Source organism: Silene latifolia, unplaced genomic scaffold, assembly GCF_048544455.1.
Source record: "Silene latifolia isolate original U9 population unplaced genomic scaffold, ASM4854445v1 scaffold_149, whole genome shotgun sequence".
Lineage (NCBI taxonomy): Eukaryota > Viridiplantae > Streptophyta > Magnoliopsida > Caryophyllales > Caryophyllaceae > Silene > Silene latifolia.
In genome coordinates this window covers 403,210-411,141 of record NW_027413137.1, presented here as the reverse complement: position 1 = coordinate 411,141, position 7,932 = coordinate 403,210, and positions in this window count along the sequence as shown.

The following is a 7,932-nucleotide window of genomic DNA, read 5'->3' as shown; positions in this document are numbered from 1 at the left end:
TTACTATTTGTAATATATTTTTCTACGGCATATCTTGTAATTATGATGAAATGTAAAATTTATTTTCAAATTATGAGACACGTTCACTACCCGCTATTAATATTATTACTTTCACGACATTCTTTCTTAATATCATTACGTTCACTACTCCCGTGGTTACTATTGTTTCTTTTACTAATTCCTCTATTTTTTTCAGTTAAATTCATTATTCCCGTTAATTTTATTCGGCCTATATTTAAATAAATAAAATATTTCCTTGAGTCGATTGGTTATTTAACTGTTCATACTTTTTCTCATTGTTACCATTGTTACTTTCACTACATTCGTAATTACTTTGACTACTCCCACTATCATTATTATAACTGTCACTACTCCCACATTAATACCGTTAATTTTATTAATCTCGTTGTTGCTACTATTACTTTTACTACATTTAATTTAATGTATAATTCTATGATGATACTAATTAATTTCATAAGTGGGGCATGTTAATTTTAAGGAAAATCACTATATTCTTGTGTTTTCTAAATTTAATTACTTTAATTTAATGAAATTTTCATAAATATTCTTCATCAAGGCATCTTTATATTATACTTTGAACCAAAAATATATAATATTTACATTGAGGTCCCTTTATGAGGTCCATCACACGGTGCTATCGATTTAAAACTATATAGTATAATTAATTTGTATAGATATCTTTAATTACATTGAAGTCCCTTGGTTTCTGGAATTAATATATAGTATTTGTTCCGGGTGTAATTCCGAAGCAGTTATTTGTTACCACTCGTGGCTTGTAGAATGACGTCCTTGGTTGAATCCTCCTTTCGGTCTCCTGAAACAATGAACAAACTGAGGGCTCGGCTTTGGCCGAGCGTACTCACTCCGACGCTCAAGTCAGTGGACTTAAAGAGATAAGTTGTTGTTACTTGGCGAAGTATATTTTGTAGAGCGATAAGGAAGATATTACCAGATGAAGAGTGATTCTTAGGTTAAAAGGTGGATCCTTTCCTCAATGAGGGTTGAGGAGTATTTATAGACTTTCACCTTTTGTCACGTAGTGGCCAAGTGGCTAGCAGGTGGAAAGACTGTCCTACCCTCGGCCGAGGGACCCATTGCAGGCCGGCGGGCCCTGTTGACTCCATGCCGAGGGGTCTTGGATATGAGTACGCGGATATGTGCCCCGGCTGGCTAGTTGTCCTAGTCGAGGCACAAGAGACAGCCGACAGTTTGCGTCGGTTAAAGGCTGTCTAAGTCGTTGACTTGTTTGTGGATATCTTTGACCTTGCTCAATATGTTGACTTGGTCGGGTCAGTGCGAATATGCCCCATCGGTATTGATATCACAATTTTTTTTTTTTTTCGAAAAGTTTGTTTTTTTTTTTTTTTTTTTAATTTTAATGTATCTTTGTGATATTGTTTAGTATAACGTGTGATATTGTATTACAAAATAATATCACGATTTTTTTTTCGAATTTTTTTTTTCAAAAACTTTTTTTTTTTTTGATTGTGATATTGTTTAGTATAACGTGTGAAACTGTAAGCTGTGATATTATGTAGTATAACGTGTGATATTGTATCATGGACTCAAAAAGATAGGGTGGACTCATGTGATATATATATATATATATATATATATATATATATATATATATATATATATATATATATATATATATATATATATATATATACTAGTTGTTGTATCGCGCGCGAAGCGCGCGATACCCCAAGATAGTTTAATCCTCTTAGTTTAATTTCCTCATTGTGCTTGCGGTGTACGGCGTACGCGATACCTTAAGATATTAATAACGGTGAAGAATATGCCCCATCAATTTGCCCCCAGCGTAGTCTATGCCGTGGTATGGGCTCCGATGTGTGTTGAGCGTATATTCTGCGCAAGTAAAATTTTCTGCCCCGGCTTCTTCTACCTCGGCTTGGTTCTGCTTAGGCCGTACCATATCCCCCCTCCACATGGATGTGTAATGGACATCAGATGTGGAAAAGAAAGTGGCGCTGGCCGAGACCGAGGTTGTGAGTGCCGTGTGCTTTTGATTGCCCCCAGTCGGTGCTGCCAAGCTTGGTTGAATCAGCGGGCCGTTTGGCAAGTAGATACCAAGGGGTGTGTTGAAGAAGATACGTCGATTGGCATTCTGTCAAGGAGCGTGTTGAAGAAGTTTTGCAACTGTTTGTCGATTGACCTTCCATGGCTGCATGCTTGACATGTGTCTCGTCGTTGATTGGTTGACGCTTCATGGGCTTTGCTCTGATTGGTCGGATTGAGTGGGCTTTGCCCTATAAATAGGAGAGTTAGCCCCTGAATTTGGCCTTCCAAATTCATTTTCTCAAAAAATTTCTTCTTTCTAGCCCTCTTTGTGAAACTTCTCTCTAGCTTTCGAGATCGTTACGCCGGCGTAGCACTTTTTCTTCAAGGTAAACAAACAAATTTTCAACTTTTAATTGTTAAGTTTTTGTTGTGAATATGTCTTCTCACGATGCCGGTCCTAGTAATCGTGCGCCGGGGTTCCCTGTCGCGTCTTGATGAGGAGGAGATACTAGACGCCATCCCGATAAGGTCTGGGGCCCTAGGTCTCCTTCTCCCGAAGTTGATCCAAAAGCTTTGGAGGATTGGGAGGATGATGATGATGTTGATGATGACGATGATGATGCTGAAAGGGCTCATCCTAATGAGGAGAGGCCGTACGTCATGGATCACGGCGACGCCTGTAAGGCCTGCCCTGACCGCGCCTGGACCCACAAATTCGCCAGCTGTTCTGGTCCTGACATTTTTGAACGTCACTTCTCCTTCGGCAGGGAGTATAGTATTGTAATTCCTGAGGAAGGTCAGGCGGTCTGTTGCCCTCCTCCGGGCTGCATCGGCGTATACATCAGACACCTGGAGTATGGACTCCGGTTTCCTCTGAACGAACACGTTATGGCCATAATTAAGGCCATGAACGTCGCCGTGGCCCAACTGCACCCGTTGGCCATTAGGACTATAGTCGGCTTTGTGTGGCTCTGCCTTTTCAAGGGGGAGGTCCCGACGGTGAACTTATTCCGCCGGCTTCATCACCTTCGGCCGTCGGCCCCTGGTCGCGTTGGGTGGTACAGCGTGCAGACGGAGCCGGGTTACGTCTCCATTGATAAGCTTTCTTCCTGCAAGGACTGGAAAGATCGGTGGGTGTACGTTGAGGTTCCGGAGGATTATCCACTGCCCCGGTCCTTCCAGCACCAAGTTAATTTGCGGTGCGAGACTAAGGCGGAGCATGACAAATGGGTCACCCGGAATAAGCTTAAGATGGATGCCAGCAAGGTCCTTCTTAATGCGGATGAGAAGCGGGCGATGAGGCTGTTTGAGGTGGGGAATGATGGGTTGCCGAAGGGATGGATTCCTCCGACGCAGATCATTCTCCCGGGATGCGCCGCTCTGCCACGTCGGCCTCATACCGGCCCTCGAACGGGGTGAGTGGGGTCGGTGTGAGGCCCATCTCTGCTTTTAATGTTTCTGTTCTTTGAACCTTGATTTATTTCTTCTACTTAACTGTTGCTTCGTTTCCTTTGCAGACCATTTTGGCCCGGACCTGTCAGAGGATATTCTTAGGAGAATGGGGCTTGCCAAGGACAAGTCAGTTGTTGATATGCATCCTAAGGCCCTGGCTCGTGATCGCAGAACGCCGCCGAATGATCTCATGGATCAGCAGCTGAAGGGCTTAAATGTGGCGGCGGCCCAGGCAAAGGTTGCTGGTAACATGCCGCGCCGAACGCGGAAAACAAAGTCTTCGGCGGCGACGGCGTCGACATCAGTTCCACCTCCACTCCCTTCAGTCTAAAAGGAGACGGTGGAGGTCGTTGATATTACCGCCGAGGAGGTGGTCACCTTGGCAGTGGAAACTCCTCTCTTCCGCAAGAGGAAAGAGCCTACATCACCGCCGATGCCTCTGCTCACTGCTTTACTCTGCTGCTGCCGCGAAGAAATGCGACCTCCGACCAAGAAGGCCAAGCATGGTACGGATCTATCCCGTGTGGCTCGGACTTAGCCGGTTCATTAGGCGTTCGATGACAGCTCTACGGTATGCCCATGTATCTTGACACGGATGCTTTAATTGAATTTTTTGTAGATCAACCGCCGTCGTCTACCGGGCACGCTTTTGAACGGCGTCTTTGAGAAGAAAAAGCTAACGCGCAGTAGTGGTCAAGATGCCACCGTTATCACCTCCTTCCCGAAGCCTACCCCCTTACAGATTAAGTTGGAGGGCCTAAGCTTGGCCAGGTTGCTGTCGAAGTGGGCTGATACGGCCGGTGCTCTTATTGTGGAGCAAGAGAAGGCCATTGCTGAAGCTGCCCCACAGCTCGAGCGGCTTAGGCTTGAACTCGACGCTGCGAACAAGGAAGCCGAGAGGGCCAAGGCTGAGGCTGAAGAGGCAGTCTGTGCTGAGAGAAAACTTAGGGAGGACGCTGAACAGGCAGTCCTCGCTGAGAGAGCCAAGGCTGAGGCTGCGGCGGCTGAAGCTGCTAAGCTGCTGGAGGGGCGTGACCACCTTCAGAAAGTCGCCGACTTTAATGCTAAGCAGAGGGAAGAATGGAGGTCCAGGTTTCAGGCCCAGGGGAAGGTGGTCCGGAATAAGGATGCTATTATCGCCCAGAGGGAGGAGGATATTGAGACGCTCCAACGCGAGATCCTCCCTAACATGTGCGCCCAATACCGGGACCTGGCCGAGGAAGCCGCCAGGGAAGTGATTGGGGAGCTCTTTCCTCTTGAGGGCTCCTTTCCATGGCCAAAATTTGACGAGATGCTTGATGACAAGCTTGAAGCCAAGGAGAAGGCCGCGGAGGAGAAGGCCAAAGAGGAGTTCAGGGTGAAGAAGGAGGAAGAGGAGGCCGCGGAGAAGGCGGCCCTTGCTGAGAAGGCTAAGGCGGCCAAGGAGGAAGCTGAGAGGATGAAGGCAGCTGAGGCTGCTGAGGCTGAGGCTGCCAAGAAAGGTAAGGATGAGGCTGAGGCTGCCAAGAAAGCTGAGGCTGCCAAGACAGCTTCTGGGTCGCCCACCAAAGACGATGCTGCTAACGTTGCTGATGGCAAGCAGCAACAGGCATAGGGAGACGGGCGGTCGTCACCAGGCATCTCGGATAGCTTCAGCTGTTCGGGGGCCAATTATTAAGCCTTTCCTCCCTGCCATCTTTTGGCGCTTCAAATGATATGTCTGTAACCTTTTGCTTTTCTTTTCCTTGTATTTTGTAAAACTTTGGTAGGTTGTGTTTTGGCTTATCCCTATGGGGACGGCCGTCGTCTGTATTCTCCTTATTTGTAATCATTTTTTAATAAAGCTTGTTTATTGGCCCCCGGCTTGGCCGGGTTTTGATCACAATCCTTCACTTGTCTTCTTGCGTTATTAATTGAGCGCTTTTTCGTTCTTACCTTCGGCCTGGCCGAGGCAGCTAGAATGTGTAGGGTAATATCCGTATAAAACCCTCTCTTTATAGGATTATAACGCAAAATTCATATGTATTTTATGGTCATAAACGAAATTAACAAAATGAAACGATAAAGATTAGAAATAACCTTCGGTCCTAGTGCAAAAGGCAATGAGAGATTAAAGCAAATCTCCTCCTAAACGATGCACCCAAGATAGTCCGAGTTATGCCCTTGTGCTAGATCAATTCCTCTAATTGCCTTTGCAATATTGAGAGGATAGTTTTGTGAGTTGTGTTGGATGTGAGATCCGAGTCCTGAGAGGCACAATTCCCAAAACCCTAATTTTGTTTAGCAAATGAACAAATTAGGTTAGACAAGAGGAGATGCTCTCCTTTTGTCTATGAAAGGCTCTCGGCCAAACCGTGTGAGAGGGAGCTCGCGGGCTTTTAATTTTCTCTTCACTTAAACTTGCGGTCCGGTCCATAGCTTACTAAATGTATACGACGCGGTTTCATTATAAATCATTATCGGTTATCGGAAATTAAGGCATCAACTAATAATACGGGTTAGTTGAATTATTAATACATGTCCGACAAAACAGTATTGTATAATTATATTCAATATACATTTAATTAAATATAAAACGCTTATATTTAATTTTACGAATTAACTGGTTAATTCGCCTTTAGCCCATGATATTTAATCCGTATTAAATATAACATCTCAACATCACATTTTGACTAATTATTAGTCAAATAACTCGAACTAATCGGTTAGTCAAATTTGGCATCTATATGACTGTATTTTCATACCGTCACATCACTCAAGACGTATCCTATAGGTGTGACTTTTAGGGACCAGTTGATCACCGCCATCTGTATGACAATAACGTCAAACTTATCTAGCAAGCCAACCGTTATTGATAAACGTGGATCAACTGATTATAATACAAAGTATACCCTTTGATCCTTTTAGAGGTTTATAAGTCCTTGCACTAACTGTTAAGGACACCAACCCCAACAAGCTCCCACTTGTCCGTACAAGTGTATGTGCAATGACGTTATCCGCACTAACTGGAGGACACAAGCTCCAACAAACTCCCACTTGTCCGTACAAGTGTATGTGCGATAACCGATTCTCATATTCATTTAAAATTTCTCCCACTCAATGTAAAACAATTTGCGGATCCGGATCCGCAAAGGTCGTATTTTACAATCGATCAGTATCTAGAGTGGTTTCCCCGACTAGAGAGTAACTTAACCGATAAAAACGAATCCGTGTCCGAGCATGGCCATGCATTTCGATTCTGACTCCTCGAGTGGCCCTGAGAAATATCGAGTACCCGATAAAGGCTGAATATTTCCTTCAACTCGACTCCTTCCGATCTAAGCACGATATGAAATGACCCCAGAAAAAAATCTACTTGGCCCCTGTTACGGATGACCGTGAGAAAGAAACCAAAGTCACCCAAAATCTGCCTTAGTCTCAAGAGACAGTCGATAGTCAAAAGAATCGACTCTTAGGATCACCATGGAAGTCCTATCCACGACCGGGCAATGAATGTTATAAAACATTTAGGACTCCACGTCGATGTCACAATTGTGTCCTACGAAATATCCGTATAAATCGCCTCGTGATTGGTCGATCAACTTTGTTGACTTATGGCTAGTTGAACCCACCATCAACCAACGTCACAAAATAATTGCCGAGTTATCAGCTCATGTGGGCAATCAAGGACTAAAAGAATATAATGTTTTTGCGTTCACTTTGTGGTGTTCAAAATTTGTCGTACAAATCCACATGAAAAACAAAATATATAAATAAATTATCAAAACGATGAGGTTGTATATAGTACAAAAGCGAATGAATCTAATCCATAAAAGAGTACTACAACTTAGGAACACGTTTAATTCCCATGGAATTAACGTGCCCTTCATGCTTATCTTGTCGTAATGCTTTAGTGAGAGGATCTGCTATGTTATCATCCGTAGCAATCTTTTCTATCACTACTGTCTTTTGCTCCACGTAATCCCGGATTAGATGAGCTTTCCGTTGTACATGTCTAGACTTGTTGCTAGACTTTGGCTCCTTAGCTTGGAAGATGGCACCACTATTGTCGCAATAGATGGTGATCGGGTCATTCGAACTAGGCACTACGGATAGCCCATGTAAGAATTGACGCATCCATATCGCTTCCTTTGTAGCCGAGACGCGGCATAGTACTCGGACTCGGTCGTAGAATCTGCTTGTAACGATTTGTTTGAACTCTTCCAGGATCAGCAGTAGCGCCATTAAGAGTAAAAACGAATCCAGACTGAGATTTCGAGTCATCACGATCCGTTTGGAAGCTAGCATCTGCGTAACCGGTTGCGCATAGCTTTTGTTCGCCTCCATAAGTCAAAGCCCAATCTTTAGTCCTCCGTAGGTACTTAAGAATGTTCTTGACAACCAACCAATGTGATTCACCTGGATCTTTGTTGGAATCGACTTGTCATACTCAATGCATATGCCACGTCGGGACGT